At 39.1% G+C, this 21,845-nt stretch overlaps 1 long non-coding RNA gene across 1 annotated transcript; it reads left to right on the top strand.

Moving 5' to 3' along the window:
- Window positions 1–552: 552 nt before the first annotated feature.
- LOC139016476 (uncharacterized) lies at window positions 553–20,615 on the top strand. The gene is made up of 3 exons (XR_011472681.1): window positions 553–1,102; window positions 5,259–5,371; window positions 20,251–20,615. It is a non-coding gene; the product is annotated as an uncharacterized lncRNA (long non-coding RNA).
- Window positions 20,616–21,845: the final 1,230 nt, after the last annotated feature.

Genomic DNA, 21,845 nt, shown 5'->3' with positions numbered 1-21,845 from the left:
CGCGCCGGGGTGTGTGGTGTTAGCTGATGTCCATGGCAGCTGCAGTGGCAGCGGCGGATCCGCGCGTCTGTGCGTGTGTGTGTGTGCGTGTGTGTGTGTGTGTGTGTGTGTGCGAGTGTGTGTACTAGTTGTACTGTATGGGGAGGAGGGGAGGAGGCGGCGGGAGCCGGCTGCGGGAGGAGGGGCGCGCGCCTGCCAGGGGGCCGCTTCGCCGCCGTCTCCGCGCCCTCCCTCCGCAGCTTGACCCGGTAGTGAAGGCGGAGAGAGAGGCAGGCCGGGGCCGCCTGGCAGCCCGCGAGGGAGGCGGGAGCGGGGAAGGAGGGGAGCCGAGGCCCGGTGCGGGGAGGCCGGCAGGCAGGCCGGGAGCCCAGGGCGGACCTGGCTTCAGCCGCCCGGTGGCGAGCGGAGCTGGGCTTCGGCGCGGAGAGGGCGCCACAGATCCCGCGGGCGCGGGCCGGGCGGGAGCCGCATGGCGAGCCTGGATGGGAGCGCGTCTGGGGCCCGCGCGCCGCCCGCCCCTGCGCGGGGTCCCGCCCGGGGAGATCCGCCCGCGGGGCCCGGGCGCGGGGAGCCGGGGAGGCCGGCGGAGGGGCTCGCAGTGCAGAGGTTTCGACTCTTCCGGTTTCCAGCCGGACTCGAGGCAGAGTTCTCAGAATTCCCCCCCGAGGGGCAGAAAGTTCGAGAGCTGCAGGCTGGGCGCCAGAGGGGGGACGGCAAAGCTGCACCCCTTTCCCCGGGACGGGGCCTGAGCGCAGCGCGGAATGTCTGGTGAAAGGCGATTCCCGGGAGCGAGGGGAAGGGGCTTCGGGTTTCCTTGTTGGAGGAGCGGAAAGGGGCCGCGGGCTGGGGGGCTGGGGAAAGGGGTGCGGTGAGCAGCCTCCTCGGAGAAATGGACAGTTTAACCCACGCCCTGGAAAGCCCTCCAACTCGGACCTGTAACTTGGGGAGAAACCTTAAGAGGACCTGGCCCGACCACCTCCTGCTGCAGAGAAGGAGAAGAAGGCTCCGAGGGTGGACACTGCGGCCCATCGGGGTCGGATCTCGGCTCGCGGGCCGCCACCAGGCTCCTTAACCTCCAGCAGGTTCTCGGCCAGGAGGAGAGGTGAGGCCAGGGGCGCACGGATGCTGGAGGGCTGCCGATTTCCACTCAGCCGCCAATTTCCTGTGAGCTGTTAGGGGTGATTTTCAGCATTTTTGAGACTGGTAAATGATTTGCACTTGCTTTACTTTCAAATGATAACTTTAAGACAGAAAAGAAGTCGCACACCTACTCATCTCCTTAACGCGTGAAAAGCACTGAGCAGTTAGGAATCTTGATGTCTGAGATGAAGATGGTGTGGGAGGCAAGCGGGATAGTTAGAAATGTTTTGTCAACCCAAACAGAAAGGCCGGGTTTGGTTTCAGGCCCTGCTACTTACCAAGAGTGTGATCTTCAGTGTGTTGCTTGACCTTTCCAAGCACCAGTTTCCGTATTGGTTAACTAGGGTTGGAAGTACTAATCCCGGGATAAGAATGAAATCAGGTTAATGCATGCAAAGTGCTTGCCTGACACAGGTGGGTAGCACTTAAAATGTTAATTTCCTTCCTTTTTCCCCTCTCAAGTGTAACTCATTATTTGGGGAAAAAGGTGAATCAGATTTAGTCAGAACTGGAAGAGATATGAAAGAGAGATGATTTGTTTAACCATGTGTCTCTTTTCACTTGAGTAACCAGATCCCCAGTGGGTTGGCTGCCACTGTTGAGGATTATTCAGTGAGCCAGGGGCGGTGCCAGGATCTGAAACCAGAGCTACAGGCAATGCCCAAAGAAGTCGGCTTTTAGAGTTATAAGACACAATCCCAAGAGGAAATTGATAATAACTAAGTAGTTATTTTTAAACACCAATTATAGACTAACATGTATGGGCAATACTAGTATTTATCAAGTTCGAACTGCATGCTAGACGTTATCCTATAGGCTTTATATATATTAATTTATTTCTCCTGACATCTTAATAAAGAAGGTACTTACCATCCCCTTTTATAGATAAGAAAATTAACTTTTGCAAGCCTGAAAATATAGTCAGTGGGGAAACTAGTATTTGCACTCAAGTATTTTAGCTCCAGACCTGGTCTCAATCACTGCATTGTCCCTCTCCCTTTGCACTTACAATGTGTCATACCAGTGTCCCCAAAGGTTTGGTCTGCGTTTTATTGTAGGGGTAATTAGGAAAAAGCAAAACAAATGGAACAGGAGTTTGGAATAAAAGCGTTTTACCCTCAAGAATCCAAGAAAGTCATTGAGGGGTGTGTCAGCTAATTGAGTGTTTCTCAGCTCCTAATTCATCTTTTTTGCCCTAAGTTGTGATATTAGAATTAGAACCTATGAACATTTCTTTGATGTTAGCTGGTATAGTGTTAGGACTTGTCAGTTGAAGGTGCCAGAGGGACCCTACATAAAAAGGGGACTTCTCTTCTTGGTCCCAGTGCTTTTCTTCTTGCTTCTATGGTGTAGTGGTGGGTGGCTTTCTGGCCAGTGATGGGCAAGAAACCAGTGTTTTACACCCTCCAGTAAGTTGGGCGAGTTCTCTAGTGTGTGGCTTCCCAGTCAGCCTTGCTGGAGTCCCAGGGGGTAGTTTCCTAGCACATTTCACTGGCACCCCAGCAGGTGGTTTCCTCACCAGCCCAGTCTGTGACACCTCAACCAATTTTTTGGCCATCAAGTGGGCCACAGGCACAATATCCCCAATGAGGACATGGGTGGGGACTGGGGAATTCTTCTAAATTATCCCACACCCCTGGAGGCACCCGGGACTCTGGCTTCCCTGGCAGCTCGGGCTTCGTCTGGAAGGATGTCCAGTCTAATTAGCATATGACTCTTTTTTATCATAGATTTCTCCTGATTTCTGTCTCCTGACTGGCCCTTGGCTAAAGAGATCATGTAGATCATGTAGAACACTGAGTAGAATTTTGTCCCTGGAGTCAGAAGTTGGCATCCTGTCTGTAGCTGTGCAAACTTGACTAAGTCACTTAAACTCCCAGAGCTTGTCCCCTCATTTGTAAAAAATGTATGACAGGGTTTTGTGAGCATCATGTAAAATTTGAAAGCACTTTAATTGCATTTAAATGTGAGTGCACTTTAAACCTGTAACGTGCTATCACAGGTAAAGGTGTTAATGATCAGTATAGGAACAAAGGGTAGCAAAGAAGAAGATTTTCTTTAAGAAAAAAATTGCATGCATTCTGGGTACTTAGTTTGTTTCCTGGGGGTAAAAGCAGCATTTTCTCTAGGATTTATTCTCATCAAATAAATATATTGTTGGTTGGTTGGTTGGCTGGTTGGTTAGTTGACTTTGCCTAGCTTTTGAAAGATAAAAATAGTTTCTAGTCTCAAGTAGTTCAAGTTTCCAGCTCTATGAAAAATACAACTACAATGACAAACATTTTGAAATGATAGATTCAGACTAGTTTCGTTACTTTCTAGTCTGGTATCCTTCATATTTGCTTTATTTTTATTTTGTCTCCTGTACCCTTTCTGGGTATAATGTCTGTGTCAAGAAAGAATTATTTCATTGCTGAGCACTCTATGTGTAAAGCACGGCACTAGATATTGCATGCAATTCCAAAAGTAAAATAGCTTAGGAGTCTTAAATGCTCAAGAAAGAAAAGCATGTGTGCATTCAGTCTTTAGAAGCGTTCTCTGAGGTAAATGCTTGTGGGAGATTCTACCCCATTCCCTTGGATCCCTTCGATTGGGTCTGGGTGCCCTTCTCCCACCTTCTGTGTTCTTTTATTTCTCACAGCCATCTCCTGCCACTCTCTTTGGAAGATTGCCCAAAAGCTCCTGGACTCACTTTGCCTTCAGGCACAGACAGCCAGAGAGAACCATCTGGGAGTTAACTTTCCTCCCAGTGCACCTTTCCCAAGGACTGCCCTACAGAGCATAAAAGCCCAGCCCTATTGCCTCTAATAGCAAGAAAACTTGAGATGTCATTTATACCCCAAAGCTCCCCTGCAGGATCATGCTGATGCGAGGGTTTTGCCTGAAATCGCTTCCCTCCATATCTTGCTTACTCTGGTAACTTAGGTATTTTTTCCTGGAGGCATTTCCTTAATAAATCATGTGCACGCAATCCTCATCTTAGGGTCTGATTCTGGGGATCCTGACCTACAACATTACTATTCCTTTTTTACAGACCAAGAAACGGAGGTTCGGGTGTTTTAAACTGCCCAAAGTTACTCTCCCAATGAAAGGAAGGAGTTTTGATCTGATCCATGTCTGTGTGACTCTAAAGTTCCTATTCCTAATGCAATGTTACCTTTCAAGAACCTAATACTGAGTTTTAATTAACTATCTAAATAGAAGTGGACACAAAATGCTGCAGTTGATCGATGGACAGGTTATTGCATCCCTCTAAGATCTCTGTGTTTGAGGAGAAAGAATAAGGGCCATAGGCAGTAAGACCAAAGCATGGTGCACCCCCATCAGAGACCTACCTGCCCAGAAGTATGAAGACATGTCCCACATTTTAGCAGAGAGTGTAAATGTCCAGTGTGATTTTCAGGCAAGGGCTTTCTTCATGCTAAGGTTGAATTGGATATTTATGTGTTTCCTATTGCTTCTATAACAAACTACCATAGATTTGGTGTTTTAAAATAAATTTGTTATCTACAGTTGTGGAGGCCGTAAGTGCAAAATAAGTCTTGTTGGGCTATAATTAAGACATAGAAGAGACTGTGTTCCTTCTGGATCTCTAGGAGAGAGTTCTGTTTTTTGCACTTTCCTGCCCTCAGAGGCCACCTGAACTCTTTGGTTTGTGGCCCCCTTATTCTGTCTTCAAAGCCAGCAACAGCAGGTCAGTCCTGCTCATATTTTATCACTGATACTGACTCCCCTGCCTCCCGCCTCCAATTTTCAGGACTCTATATCAGGCCCACCCAAATAGTCTCCATATTTTAAAATCCAATGATTATCCATTTTAGTTCCATGTGTAACCTTAATTTCCCTTTGCCTCTTGATGTTCCTCAGTAGAAGGTTTAGGGGATTAGACTCCTCCAAACACATGCACAAAATTGTGTATTTTATTTGGTATTTTATCAAATTACATTATAGTGCTAATTCTCTTTACCTCAAAATCTTAAATATTGTAGTGATTGTAAATCTTGGGTTTATGTCAATTAAATTAGCCTGGAAGAATCAGAACTGTTTCATTTTAGTCTAGAATTAATGTTCATTGGTTGTGCTTCTGCATTTCATAGAACTATTTTACTATTTTTCAGTATTGGTCGTAGTATTGAGAGGTAATATCTGGTCCAACGTCTGTGCAACTCAGGAACTTACTCAAACAGCAGTCAGTTCGTCACCTAGCCCTGTGCAAACAATCTGCAGAAAGGTAAAATTTGACTATTTAAAATCTATCTGATTATTAGATCATTTCAGTTGCTAGAAATTTCTGAACGTACCTCTTTCTGTGAAATTCATGGACATGCAATATATACAAAGTGGGGAAAGAACTGAAAAATCATTTAAATCATTGCCCCATCTAAACTACAGAGTTCACAAGATGTGGAGGAATTTGACCAGCTCAATAAAACAAGAAAATATTTTTTGGTTCTTTGACTTTAAAATCATTGCAATATTTATGTAAATGATAATGAGTAAGACCTCTTTATGCTTTTGTTACCTTATTTGGCAAATGCACAAAATAGAACAAAATAATATTGTTTGGATCTGGAAATGTATGCTTCTTATGCAGTGTTACATAGTCATACTTCCTGAATGTCAATATCTGAATTTATGTTTCAGTTTTATGTTTTTGCCTGTTACTTATTTGGTGCTTGTCAATCTTTTGTCATCACTTCATATTCTACTGATCTCAAAAAGATATTCTCATACCTTTTATACACTTCCTTACTAGATTTTTTTAAACGTTTCAAAAATTCTGGTACTTTGAGTTCATGCCATCAAGTAGCTATATTTATCACTCCCTTTTTATTTGTGTTCAATTGGTGCCACTTTTTACTTTATGATTCTAAATCTTTTAAAACCATCTTACCATTTTTTCATGCCTTTATCCTTATAGAGAATTCCATCTCCAAAACACTATTTCTTACTTTTCTAACTACTGATTTATCCCTTCTGTTTTCCAAATGGGGAGCTTAATTTATCTTTTTTTCCCTATAGCTCCTCTTATTTTGTCTTCAGTTTCCCATCAATTTTCATTATAAATGCTATAATAAATTCAAAGTATTCTACATGTATTTTTAATATGATATCTACTGCCCACATTCTAATCCTGCCTATTATTTCTCTCCTTTTGTTATTGATTTAAAATGACAACAGTTTTTATTACAAGGACGCAAAAGAATCAACAAAGGGACAGTATTATCATGGGCTTAATTTTTGTCAGTGGTGAAAAATCTTGTAGGTGTAAAGGAAGTTATGGAAAGAAAGTGAACATATTCTGTTTTAAAATAGTGAGGAATAGTCAGATGTATTTTCTTGTCTTTGGAAAGCATATTTCAAAAAAATTCAAAAGAAAGTTCATCATGTTTCTCATCCAGATGATTGAGAAGCAGAAAATGCTAATGACCATTTGGTGGCAATGAGAATGTAATTCTGATCATACTTATTTTAATGATTTTGAAAACTTTTTCAAACACTATTCCGTGTGGCATGATATGTTTTTAACCATTTTGAGTGTTATAGATGTCTTTCAAAATATGAGGAATACTAGTGATCTTATCCCACCCTTCTCCCTCTATCATAAATGCATATGTACATGTATCTTCCAAATATTACATATCATTTCATGTAACTTATAGATCCATTAAAGAGATTCTTTGAAAGTCCAGCTTAAATAAACCTTTCATGTAAAGTTTTTTATTTATCTATACATAATCAGCTGATAGGAATCTTATCTGATGAACTTCAATGAAATGCTACCTGATCCTTTTCATCACATTATTTTCTGCCTTGTATTATAACATTCTAGTCGTATCACAGCATCACTGCTAGGCTGGGTCATGAGAGCATAGCTTCTAGTTTGTATTCCTCACAGAAGTGGAATGAATGATAGAAAATACAATAGCAGGAAAAAATGAAGACACATAACTACAATGAATATGAAAGGGTTGACTAGATCTATTAAGCACAGAATCAACTAATACCAATAAAGTAAATCCAAAATTTAAAAGTGTATCTTAAAAGATCAAGAACAGCAAGAATTTGCCATCTGGGAAGGTATTAACGTATTAAGATAATTATATAACATTTTATCTATCAAGAGGAATAATTTTAAGCACGAAAAGGGGAGGACAAATTTCTTTAAAAGAAAATTGCAGTTTAAGATGAGACATGGGATAACTTGAAATCATTTAATTGCTTCAGAAGATTTTAATTTTTCAACTTCTGTCAGGTCCTAGAGCAATAAAAGAATCAGGAAGTCAAGCAAGCCATTGTCTGTAATCTCTGAAAAAAAGTGTACATTAAGAGATTCAGTAGAAGATGGGTGAAAAGCAAAACTATCATGATTTTCCAAAGAGGAGAAAAATGAACTCCAGAAACTATATAAAACAAAAATTAGGACATCAAGAAAAAGAAATTATAACATGAAACTAGTCCAGCTTCATAAATAAGTCAAATTTAAAAATGCACATTTTTACTTATAAAGCATAACTTGTTTGTTGTGGATCCATGTTAGCTTAATCATTAGTCATTAATGCCATCAGTGTTTTCCTATGTCTGCAATGAATACTCAAAGACCAGGCTTCCATCATTTTGTTTAATATCTTTTTTTTTGTTTGTGTTTTTTTTTTTTTAATATATTTTATTGATTTTTTACAGAGAGGAAGGGAGAGAGATAGAGAGTTAGAAACATCGATGAGAGAGAAACATCGACCAGCTGCCTCCTGTACATCTCCCACTGGGGATGTGCCCGCAACCCAGGTACATGCCCTTGACCGGAATCGAACCCGGGACCTTTCAATCCGCAGGCCGACGCTCTATCCACTGAGCCAAACCGGTTTCGGCACATTTTGTTTAATATCTTAAAGTGACGCTTCAGTTTGCAAATGCTCTTTTAACACATTCTCCACATCTGGCTTGATCGGGACACACAAAATAGGTTTATTACTTCCCTCTCATGACACTCAGTATTTAATATATGTTCTTCCGATCAACTGCTCAGATTGTTGCCTCATAATAATTTTGTATTATGATCCTTCTTCTAAACTTCTTCTAAGCCTTTTCTTTAATAATTTACTGACCCTAAAACTATCAGATATTTGAAGACCACTACCACAACTTAATATTGTAAATTTATAATTCAAATTTAATCAGTATACTTAATGTACAACACACTTTGTATAAATAGAAATATGCTATTAATAAATATAATCAATTGAAAATTTTATATAAATGTACGATACATTTTAACCCATGTTATTTAATGACAATTATGAATATTTTGCCTACACTTAGTATTGGTTGTGATATTGCTCAATTACTAGTTATATGTGGTCTAGATTTAGATTAATTTCATCCGATTGTGAGTCTTAAATAATTTGCATATATCGAAGTATTTTATAGTATAATGACTGCCATTTTACTAAAATTTCAATTTTTTTTTACTTTAGGCTGCATTTAAAATATTATTTATATTGTCACCAGTGTCTTGATAAGAGAACTAGAAATAAGGAAATATTTTCTTAAATAACAATAGGTGTTGAAAAGGTAAAGGCTCCTATATACTCAGTCTGTTTGATCATGTAACTGCAGGAGTTTAGGGACTCATTCAAACACCATACCTCAAGAAGAACAAACACTGCATTTGCCTCTTTAAGCCTAGAAAATATTTTAAAGGATGTCATTTTATGTTTATCTATAAACATTCTCTGAAGCTCCCATTTTAGCAGGAAGCTAAATAAAAGAATTTTAAGTTTTCCCAGTACTAATGGAGATTTACTTCATAGCCCTTTTCTCTGGAGACAAATATAGGTCTCTCCTCAAGGGTTGGTAGATTTGCATGTGAGGTATGATTTAAAGGGCCAAAAACATCTTTTCTGCTCTTTCCAGATGCTTCACTATGTCTTGTCATACTGCCTGATAATTTTTCCTTAGAGACTTATCCTTTTGAGATAATAGAATGCAAATGTCTCTGAAAGGGTATTTTCTGCTTTAGTCACACTCATATGACTACTAGTGAACAAAATACATTCGTTACAGGATAAAGGGAAGATGGCCAACTCACAAATCTCTAGAGCAGTGGTTCTCAACCTTCCTAATGCCGCGACCCTTTAATACAGTTCCTCATGTTGTGGTGACCCCCGACCATAAAATTTATTTTCGTTGCTACTTCATAACTGTAATTTTGCTACTGTTATGAATCGTAATGTAAATATCTGATATGCAGGATGTATTTTCATTGTTACAAATTGAACATAATTAAAGCATAGTGATTAATCACAAAAACAATATGTAATTATATATGTGTTTTCCGAGGGTCTTAGGCGACCCCTGTGAAAGGGTCATTTGACCCCCAAAGGGGTTGCAACCCACAGGTTGAGAACCGCCAAACATTGCTTAGCAATTTCCATGATTTTCTCAGTCTAACTTATAAGAATGAAGAGATTAAACATCAAGGGGATATGGGTATGATACATAAAATTGTACAATTGGTATTTATTCTGTGTTTCTAATATATCTATTGGCTTATAAACAAAGGAAATAGAATGCTAACAAGTGGGTGTGGTGGTAGGGCGGGTACTACTTTACTTGGGTGGTATGGGTTGGCCTCTCCTAAGAAGCGATATTTTTAAATAACTTTAAAATTTATTTTTCAATTGCAGTATACATTCTTCATTATTTTGTATTAGTTTCAGGTGTAAAGCATAATAGCCAGATAATCAAATCTTTACAAAGTACTCCCCTGATATTTCCAGTGCCCACCTGGCACCACAAATAGCCATTACAATATTATTGACAATATTCCCTATGCTATACCTTACTTCCTCATGACTATCTTGCAATTACCAATCTGTACTTCCCAATCCCTTTACCCAGACCTCCAAACCCCCCTCTCCTTCAGCATACATCAGTTTGTTCTCTGTGCTTATGAGTCTGCCTCAATTCAGTTTATTTTGTTCTTTAGACTTCACATATAAGTGAAATCATATGGTATTTGTCTTTCTCTAACTGACTTATTTCACTTAGCATAATACCCTCTAATTCCATCCATGTTGCTGCAAATGGTAAGATTTCATCCTTTTTATGGCAGAGTATTTTCCCTTTAATATATGTACCGAAACTTTTTTTATCCACTCATCTATTCGTGGGCACTTTGGTTGCTTTCATAGTTTGGCTATTGTAAATAACACTGCAATGAACATAGGGGGGCATATACCCTTTCGAATTACTGTTTGGGTTTCTTCATATACCCAGAAGTGGAATCACAGGGTCATAAGGCAGTTTCATTTTTTTATTTTTTGAGGATCCTCCATACTGTTTTCTATAGTTGCTGCACCAATCTGCATTCCACCAACAGTGCACCAGGGGTCCCTTTTCTCCACATCCTAGCTAGTACTTGTTTTGTTTGTGTATTTATTGATGACTAGAGGCCCGGTGCACAAAATTCTTTCCCGGGGAAGGGGGGTCCCTCAGCCTGACCTGCTCCCTCTCCAATCCAGGAGCCCTCAGGGGATGTCCTACTGACTGCTTAGGCCCACTCCCTGTGGTTCTTTGCTCTCTACGGGGCCTGCCTGTTCTACACCATGGTGATGGGCAAGCAGGCCCTGTTGGGTGCTGACTGCAGGCCATGCTTGCCTGCTCCCGGTCGCTGGGTGCTGTCTGTAGCTGCACTTACCTGCTGGGCTCGCGTTACTCGGGCGACGCCACCAGCATCCCACCCTAGCCCCTATGGGCACTGCCATCTTTGTTGCGGAGTTGTGGTTAATTTGCATATTACTCTTTTATTAGATAGGATAACCATCATGACAGGTGTGAGGTGATATCTCATTGTGGTTTTAATTTGCATATCTCTGATGATTAGTGACTGTGGAGCATGTTTTCATATATCTGTTGACCTCTGTTTCTTTTCTTTGAAGAAGTGTCTATTCAGGTACTCTGCCCATTTTTTTAATTGGATTGTTGGTTTTTTTAGTATTGAGTAAAATGAGTTCTTAGAAATTTTGGAAATTAACCGCTTATTAGTTCTATCATTGACAAATATCTTCTCCCATTCAATAGGTTGTCTTTTCATTTTATTGGTGATTTCCTTTGCTGTACAAAAACTTCTTAGTTTGATGTAGTCCCATTTGTTTATTTTTCTTTTGTTTCCCTTGCCTGAGGAGATATATCAGAAAGAAATATTACTGAGAGAAATGTCAGAGATTTTACTGCTTATATTTTCTTCTAAGACTTCATTGTATGTGATGTAAGAAGGTGGTCTAGTTTCACTTATTTGAATGTATCTTCCCAATTTTCCCAACATCATTTGTCTCATTGTATGTTTTTGCCCCACAAGGTGATTTTTAAGTCAGGACTTAAATGAGGAACAATATTCAATTGTGTAAAAATCTGAAGGAAGGACTTTTCAGGTAGAAGGAAGGGAGGTATCTAGGTCCTGACGTGGTAAGAAAGTTGATATGTCATAGACTAGGCAATTATCACTTATATTAATTTGTGCATTCAAATTATACTACCCCATAGATCTGTAAGGCCTTTAACAAATTAGACCCTGATTAAAATTTAGTTCTCCCCTGACTCCTCATCATTCACCAGGCTAATCCATGCCTCTGTGACTGTCGATATGCTGTTTCTTTGGTTTGATAGTCTCTCATTCATTTGTTCTTGCCTGATAAACTGTGACTCATCTCTTTTTTTTCCCGTTTTTTTTTTCTTTTTTTTGAGAGCCCATTACCCAGTGATGATCCCTAAAGACACAGAGATGAATGAGAGTTTGCATTTAACCTCAAGAAATTCAGTTTAGATACAGACATAGCTGTAATGCAAGAGATTTAAAAATTGTGTTTTGACAATCTCAAGGCGGGGTGACTAAATCTCAATAAGAAACTTGGGAAAACCTTAGAGATGTGTCTTTTTTTATTATTCTTTATTATGTAAAATATTACATATGTCTCCTTTTTCCACCATTGACCTCTCCCCGGCCGTTTCCTCCCCCTCTATCCCCCAGCACATGCCCTCACATGATCTCACTCATTTGTGGAATATAATGAACACCATAAACTGCTGAACAAAAATAGATCCAGAGACATAGAAGCTGTGACTCATCTCTTAAACTTCATCTCAAGCATTCCCTCTTTTAGGAAGCCTTCCCTTCTTCTACTGCTGTCTTTGTGCTACTGTTGTCTTGTGCACTTGATAAACTACTTTGCAATTACTAATTTACATTTCTGCTTTTATCACTACTGAGTTTCTTTAGGACAGAAACTATTAATTCATCCTTGGGTACATATGGACCAGAATAGTAGTACTATATACTATTTAGTAGTAGTATATAGTAGATACTCAAATCATTGTTAAATAAATAAATTAATGGATATCTTTTTGTTGTTATGACTTAGTGTAACATTTATCTTCAGAAGAGTTTTTATGACATATTTTAATTAGTAGCCATAAACTAACTCTGTACTATAGCTATATTCTGTAATCAGTAGAAAGTCTATTGTTGTTTCATTTTGAAAAAATAAAATGTTGAAATATGATAATTCATATTTAATGCAAACTATACCCATGAAAACATTGTGAAAAGATTGAGTAATTTTTATATACAGCTTACAATTCAGTTTTTCTATTACCATTATTTATTATAGATTTTCAGTCTACTTTTAAATATGTTAGCATTGAATACAAGTTACTACTTAATTAAAATCATGATTCCATAGCATGTTTTCTGTGGTTTATCTTTTTAAGTTAGAGTAGTAGAGTGGTATTTGAGACATTCATTACCTTTTATTTAACATAACTTAACTATTCTTAACTTGGAACCTGAGGGCTTTTCCAACTCCTAAGTGCCTGGCCAAAGCAGAATAGCTGAATGAGGAGCTGCGAAGAGAAATTACGAGAGATGTAGCCAGAAGGATGAGAGGAGGATATGGACCTTTTGGAGCCAAGTCAAAGGTCATTTCTGTCAGGGAACAATGACAGCACCATACTTAAATATATGACAGATATATAGCATTAAAGTAAAGTTGTAGAATTGCAAATGCATACTTGAAGCTTTTTCCCCCCAGAAAGTTCCCAATATGTTGGCATTTGCTCAGTGTCTAAGGAGATAATTGCGTAAGTAATTGGTATTTGTTCTAAGCCTTATCTGTATGTAGTCAGGGAGAGGATCTTACCCTACAGTTTGTCCTTGAAGTCACTGGTGGTAGAACTGCATGATACAAATATACTGAATGAACTAAACTAATGAATAAATGCACACGCTTTTACATTTAATCCTAGATATTGTTTTAAAACTTTGAATCAGTAGGGAAACCTAGGTTGTTATTTAATCGATGGGTTAAAATTTACTACTAATATATATTTTTTATTTTAATCTTCTAATTGTCCCAGATTTTTTCTGCAGAGGCTCTTTCAAGATGCTTCACTTGTCCCTTTCACGTGTCCTACTGATTATGTAAATACTTCCTTGCTTCATGATATATATTTAAAATATATTCCAGATTTATCCTGTTCTCTTTCTTCCCCAGCTCTGGAATTTGTCTTTCCTTCCCAAGGAACCCTGTTCCTTTTAGGGAGAATGGTATATTTAGAAACCAAGATACAGTAATTTGGCTTGTTTATTGCTATTGGTGGACCATTACTGATAAGCCCTTTCAGTGGACAAAGATAGGAAATATATAGAGATATTTCAAATATACATATATGTAATATATTAAGAATATAAGAAGAAATAAATCTTGGCTTATTATGAACAACACATTAACATTTTTAAAGGGAAAATACTTGCCTACATAAAGTGGGCCTACAAAGTAATAATATTCATATGGAGCAAAGCACACTAAATAGATTTAATAATTAAACATAATATGCCTTAGAATCTTAGGTATTGAAGAAGATATTTTCTAGAACTGTCATCTAGGTGTTATAGACTAGACCAGCGGTTCTCAACCTGTGGGTCGCGACACCTTTGGGAGTCGAATGACCCTTTCACAGGGGTCGCCATCGGAAAACACATGTATAATTACATATTGTTTTTGTGATTAATCACTATGCTTTAATTATGTTCAATTTGTAACAATGAAATTGGGGGTCACCACAACATGAGGAACTGTATTAAAGGGTTGCGGCATTAGGAAGATTGAGAACCACTGGACTAGACCCTTGCAGTGTGTTTGGATCTGTTAGAATAGAAAAATAAGATTGAGACAAAAGCTTCTCCTAATCCTTCCCAATGCTTTTAACCGCATGGTGAAAGCATATTAAGCACTCATTACACCCAGAATTTTGAATGCGTATTTATGAAAGGAGTAAAACAAGGAAGTAGTGACTCTATTTACTTAGGAACAATACTAATGTGTTCTCTTTGGATAAATACAGTAGCTACAGAGGCAATACTAGCCATTTCATTTAGCAGCGGCTTATCATTTGGCTACCAACATGGATGAGTTGTTTGAAAAAGATGAGAAGTTAGGAACATAAAAATAATCAGGATTTGCATTACAAAAGCCCTATGAGTATATATTCAAATTCTTAGAGTTTTCTCACAGCATGTCATAGAGGACTTTTTTTCTAATGGTTTGTCTCTCCCCTATTACATTGAAAACCAGAGCTGCTCCACTTGGTTTACTAATCCCAAAGATTAATTCAATAGAAGTAGAGACTTATTTTTACTGGTTCATTCACTTTATCTAGAAAAATATAGTTTGAGATTTTAAAGTTTGTTTTATGTGGTATAATAAAACAAAGATTCCTATTATAACACATCATATACACACTATAATTTAGTGACCTGAAAATAATGTGAAACATATTTTTATTTCAGAAATACTAGAAAAGAAAGTAAATACCTGAAAAAGGACACAACAATATCACATGATCTCACTCATATGTGGTATATAATGATCAACATAATTTGATGGACAAAAATGGACCCAGAGACGAATGGCAGGGGAGGTGGAGGGTTAGAGAGCAAGCAAAGGACTTGTATGCATGCATATTAGCATAACCAATAGACACAGACACTGGGGCAGTGGGGGCTTGCCAGGGGTGGAATGGCTGGGGGGAGGGGGAGGCGGTCAATGGGGAGGGGGGGGAGGAGACATATGTAAAACTTTAGACAAAAAAATAACATGTTTCCAAATGAAAAAAAGGGACACAGTGAGTTAACCAGTGTTAGAAGGCAAGATTAACAATTATTAAGGAGCTACAATGTGATAAACACTATATGTATTATATTTTTATTTAATCATCTTAACAATGTAATTGCTAGAGCTATTATTCCCATTTTATAGAGGAAGAAACTGACATTACTGCCTTGTTAAACTCAGTCAACTTTGTGTGATTAATACATTGTGGAGATAGAACTCAAACCCACATATGTTTGACACTAGATCCCACACTAGATCACATAAGGCTTTGCTCTGCTCTGTCCCTGTTCAGTGACAACTTGCTCAATTGATTCTTTGTGATTTCTTCTGAAAGAGAAGGATGTTGGCCTTTGTTCTACCAATCAGTAGATGTGTTCACCACACATCATAGTTTTTTAATGGTCAGCATTCATGATTTCAAATTAACTATCACTCAGTGATGCTTTAACCGTTTGAGTCCCGAGCAGCGCTGCTTGGTATTTCTCGACATAAAATAAAACAAGCGCTATCACGCTGTTTGGGTCTTTTCATACTCATTTAGAGAAAGCGGGGTTGCGCTGTTTGGGATTCTTTGGCAGTGTTTTTTCAATACCCCCTGGGACTCAAACTAATCGTATGTTTTCTTGACATAAAATCTCAGCAGTGCGATCGCGCTGCTTGAGACTCAAACGGTTAAACTTCATTTTAATTTAATTAATTAAAACAGATCTGTATACATTGAAAAGTATAAGTTGTGACAACAGCATAGAAATATTTTTTAAGTAACAATTCATATCTGAAAATGAACCAAAGATACATGGGGAAGGTGTGAACCACACATATGTGGCTGAAAGCTAACCTGGAGTGATGTTAAATGACTTTATTCAAAAGGGCTGCCTAAAGGCAGTCGGATCCCAACAGAGAGAGTCTGTGAAGATATGGACTCCTGAGACCCAAATCCCAGTCAGGTGCAGGAGAGAGATACCTACCAATGAGTGGGGAGATGAGTAAATGGTCCGAAGAGCCCTCCAAGGAACTGAAACCCCCTGGCAGGGAAAAAGAGATGGGTCAGCTGTGACACCTGCCAAACCAGAGAGCAGTGATGGCAGCTCACAAACACAAGCCTTGCAGCAGCGTTCCTGTGCCCTCACCTCTCCTCCCTTCACCCTCTTGAACCCTAGAATTGTCAGAAACAGTGCAAGTTAACAATTGCGAAGAGGTAGAAAGACAAGTTGGGAAAGTAGAAGAGTATCTATCCAAGCCATACTTTATACTGCAAGCCTGCCTTCTGTTGCATAGCTGATTAGCTAAGTGCAGAAGCTTTAATTTTGAATGAAGCTTGAAGTTTTTATTATTGCTTTAGCTACACCTATCAGTTTCAGAAGTGAAATAATTTTAAGTGACAAAAGTACCAGGAGAATTTATTATTTAAGAGAGCTTTGGGGACCAATCACGATGTTATCTAGGGGAAAGAAAAGAATTACCCTATAGAGCATATTATAAGGAACATTATGAGAAAAAAAAAGTTACTTAATGATTTAATTTTGTCAATTGGTTTCCTTCACAGTATCATCATACTTCTATATATCCATCTATATACAGTGTACCAAAAATATACATTTATCTATATATGTGCATGTATCAATGGAACACATTTTTCAGTTTTCTTGATTTTTAAAAATTTCTTATGTTGTTGTTCTCTCAATTTTATTTCTATATATTCTTTCTAAATTCTATAGTTATAAGCAGATAAGGGTAAAATGCTTATATGTAAGATTCTAAATGTGTTTTTCATAATTGATAAAGTCATATTTTATCTAAACCCCATATGTCATGTGATATATTTGACACTCTATCATACTTGCATGTGACTGTTTATAAAACACAAATCAACTCAAATCAACAGGACCAGAATTAGATTTGAAAAAATGTATCCAATATGTGTAAGATGAGGCAGAATGAATTCTAATTGAGTTCACAGAGGACTTGAAATTAGATATAAATCTGTAATATATTACTTTAGATATGAATTAATATTAGATTTGCATTCACAAAAAGGTATTATGTTTACCTTTGATTACCACTTAGACAGAACTTTAGGACAGCTATCCTATCTTTACTCTCTCTTTTCCTCCCCTGCCACCTAAATGTCCTTGAAAAATCTGTCCATCTTGATTATCAACATTCACTGTTTTTGAGGAATGTAGAGGACATAAAATTTACAGTTTGGTGGGAGATAGAATGCAATTAAGAAATATTTTGATATAAGTGCAGAAAATTTTTTTAAAGGGGTAACACTTTTAATATCTTAAAAAGTGATTTGTCGAGAGATCGAAGATGGCGGCATAGGTAAACACCGGAGATTGCCGCCATAAACAACCACTTCAAAAATACAACTAAAAGTCGGAACGGACATCAACCAGAACCACAGGAAGGCTGGCTGAGGAGAGACTCTTCAACTAGAAGCAAAAACAACAGCATTCCGACGCTCAGCGGAGGCGCAGTGTGGAAAATTTAAAGGTACGGTGGTGCGGTGGTGAGGTGGCGCGCGCGCAAAGTGGGCTGGCGGCTGAGGGCGCGGTTGTCGTTTTCAATCAGGAGTGAGTCTCAGACTCTGGGCTACAGATCCGGGCGAGTCTCTAGGGACCCAGACTCAAACGGGAGAAGCGGGACTGTCTGGCTACGGCCCCTCCGAGGTTTGCAGCGGTTGCTGGGACAGAGAGGCAGAACCCCTGGGGACGGACTGAGAGCAGCCATAGCGGCTCCCTCCCCCCGCCCTGTTGATCCCGCCCGCCCAAGCCCTGCGCACAGCCATTTGCCGATCGCCTCAGGCAAAGGCTGGATTAGCGTCTCCCCAGAAGACAGACGTTTTCCGCACAGCTGATTCCTACAGCCAGTCGGCCTGGTGGTCAAATCCCTCTAGTGTTAACTACAACAATTAAGGCTTGGCTAGAACAAGACTGCGCACAGAGAAGACCACAAGGGGGTGCACCAAGAAAGCATAAAAGATGCGGAGACAAAAAAACATGACAGAAATGGAGGATATGGAGCTAAGAATCGCAATTTTGAGGGCTTGCCATAAATTTGTGCAGAGCCTCACGAAAACTAATGAGACCCTCGATGCTACGATAAAGAAATTAGAAAGTAAGCATACACGGACTGAAATAAAGAATATTATACCCAATAGCAGACCAGAGGAGCTCAAGAATCAAACCAAAGATTCGACAAAAAACACCCAATTGGAAAAGCAAAATGAAAAAAGAATCCGAAAATGTGAAGATAGTGTAAGGAGCCTCTGGGACAGCTTTAAGCAGTCTAATATCAGAATTATTGGAGTGCCAGAAGATGAGAGACAGCAAGATATTGAAAACCTATTTCAAGAAATAATGGCAGAAAACTTCCCCCACCTGGAGAAAGAAATGGACTTACAGGTTCAAGAAGCGCAGAGAACCCCAAACAAAAGGAATCCAAAGAGGACCACACCAAGACACATCATCATTAAAATGCCAAGAGCAAAAGACAGAAAATCTTAAAAGCAGCAAGAGAAAGAGACTCAATTACCTACAAGGGAATACCCATACGACTGTCAGCTGATTTCTCAACAGAAACTTTGCAGGCCAGAAGGGAATGGCAAGAAATATTCAAAGTGCTGAATACCAAGAACCTACAACCAAGATTACTTTATCCAGCAAAGCTGTCATTCAGAATTGAAGGTCAGATAAAGAGCTTCACAGATAAGAAAAAGCTAAAGGAGTTCACCACCGCCAAACCAGTATTATATGAAATGCTGAAAGGTATCCTTTAAGAAGAGGAAGAAGAAGAAAAAGGTAAAGATACAAATTATGAACAACAAATATGCATCTATCAACAAATGAATCTAAGAATCAAGTGAATAAATAACCTGATGTACAGAATGAACTGGTGATTATAATAGAATCAGGGACATAGAAAGGGAATGGACTAACTATTCTTGGGGGGAAAAGGGGTGTGGGAGATGCGGGAAGTGACTGGACAAAAATCATGCACCTATGGATGAACACAGTGGGTGGGAGTGAGGGTGGAGGGTGGGGTGGGAGCTGGAAGGAGGGGAGTTATGGGGGGAAAAAAGAGGAACAAATGTAATAATCTGAACAATAAAGATTTAAAAAAATAAAAAAAATTAAATTAAATTAAAAAAAAAGAAAAAAAAAGTGATTTGTCAAATACTGAGTTTTAGATATTAAGTCTATCAAAGATGTAAAAAGCACAAGAGAGTTTCTTATAAATAAGTGTTCCACATTTAGCTTAAAGAACTCATTTAGGACATAGTATTCTATAAGTATGTGGGCATTAAGGAAATGTTATTTGAAACAGATAATAAAAATTACCATATTTTAGGTCCTGTGATTTAGAATTTAGTATTGGTCATAACATGGACCCTAAAGCCACCGTTGATTCATATATATATATATATATATATATATATATATATATATATACACACACACACACACACATATCTATATGTAAATATTTTAGTAAATAAAAGCCATTAATGGCCTATAATGATCTCATTCTCTCTAGTATAATGTAGGATGAAGTATATAAAATATTTATGTATATTATTTCATTATTAACAAATGACTAAAAAATAAAACCCTCAAGAATATTATAATAAATAGTTATTGATACTCAGCATTACTCTGAAAATTTGCTTAAAAATACTGGTTTTAATTCCATGCATCATTAGACACCCCTAATCTCCTACCCAAGAGCTGTTGTACTCCACTATCTCCTTTTTCTTCAGATTGGCCATGATCCCAGATAAAATACTCACCTTCTCAGACCCTGTTTCAGTCAGGAATGACCATGTAACAAAAGTTTAGGCAATGTGATAAAGGTATGGATCTGCTAGAGACTTCTGGGAATGTTTTTGTTTATCTAATACAGACACTCTCTTTGTACCTTTCTGTTTTTCTAGCCTCTAGCACAACGGAAAAGGGAGATGCCGTCTTGCCTCTATGATTCAGCAAGCATGAAGATAAAACTTCACTGTGATCATGGTGGAGCCAAATGACAGAAAGGACCTAGACTCCCTTCCATCACACTTGTTATGTGAGGAAAATAAAATGCTGTTGTAAGTTTAAGCTACAGAGGTGGGCTTCTACTTCATGTAACTAAATATGTCACAACTCACACAATATGAATAAAATTGGTAAAAGTATTCATTTTCAAGGCTTAATCTGAGAGACTCATGATACCTAACATAATCAAATCTCCAAAAAATTATAGTTCTTTAATTCATTGTGATTTTGAATTGATCTTTCACAGTCTTTTAGTTACCAAACTATTAAATACATTTCAACATTCAAATCTGTGAGTAATGCAGATGAATCCTGTTAATTTCTTGGTGTGAGTATGTTTGTCTGTGTGTATGTGCATATGTGTGTGTATATGTACCTATATTTCCTGGGGTACTCAATGCTAGTTATCTTCAACCCATTACTTAAATCTCTTCATCCAAGTTCCACTTCCTTAGGCAATAGATCCTAATATATCCCATTAAATATATCCTAAGTATATAATATATCACATATAAATTATATAATCTATACTAATAAAAGTAATATGCTAATTAGACCAGGAGACCTTCTGGATGTCCTTCCAAACAAAGCCATGGTGATGGGGATGAGGCAGAGGCAGTTAGGGGCAACTGGCTGGCAGGGGAGGGCAGTTGGGGGTGAGCAGGCCAGCAAGGGGGGAAGTTGGAGGTGAGCAGGCCAGCAAGGGGGGGGGCAGTTGGGGGCGATCAGGCCAGCAGGGGGGTGCAGTTGGTGGTGAGCAGGCCAGCAGGGGGGCAGTTAGGGGTGATCACGCCAGAAGGGGGGGCAGTTGGGGTCAATCAGGATGACAGGCAGAGTAGTTAGGGGTGGTCAGGCAGGCAGGCAGGCAGGTGAGTGGTTAGGAGCCAGCAGTCCCGGATTGCAAGAGGGATGTCCAACCAGCAGTCGGACATCCCCTGAGGAGTCCCAGATTGGAGAGGGTGCAGGCCAGGCTGAGGTACACCTTGCCCCCGCGCACGAATTTTGTGCACCGGGCCACTAGTAATTATATAAGATATCCTAAAACATTTTCCTACACTAACTAGCTCCTTAAAGCTTGAATATAGCAAATATGAAGAAAGTCTGGAACTTCCTTGTATGGTGGTGTGGAAGTCTCCAGAAGATTCAGGGAGATGGGAATGTTAGAATAGATTTACCATGTAAGACTTGAGCACCCATCTCCTATGATAGACTTCATTGTCATTGCCAGATCATCAGATTGTGAGATCTGTGTGAGTGCTTCAATTCAATAAATGTTCCTATATCCAGCCTTATGTTCCACCCCTTGTGGAATAACTGAATCTCTACTCCCACATTTGCTTCCCAGGTTTCTGCCAGTACTTCCTATTCAGTGTATCAATTCCTTTAGTGCATAAATTAAGATCCCTGTGTGGGCCCAGAAGACACTCTATAAGAAATGCCCTGCTGAGTGGGCACCAACATCTCAGAAGCTTGGCTGGTGGTGGCTGCACTT

The sequence above is a fragment of the Myotis yumanensis genome, unplaced genomic scaffold (assembly GCF_028538775.1).
Source record: "Myotis yumanensis isolate MYYU_CA2020_CCGP unplaced genomic scaffold, mMyoYum1.0.hap1 SCAF_9, whole genome shotgun sequence".
Taxonomy (NCBI): domain Eukaryota; kingdom Metazoa; phylum Chordata; class Mammalia; order Chiroptera; family Vespertilionidae; genus Myotis; species Myotis yumanensis.
Note: the sequence above shows the minus strand (reverse complement) of the source record. Positions and strands in the feature narration are given on the sequence as shown.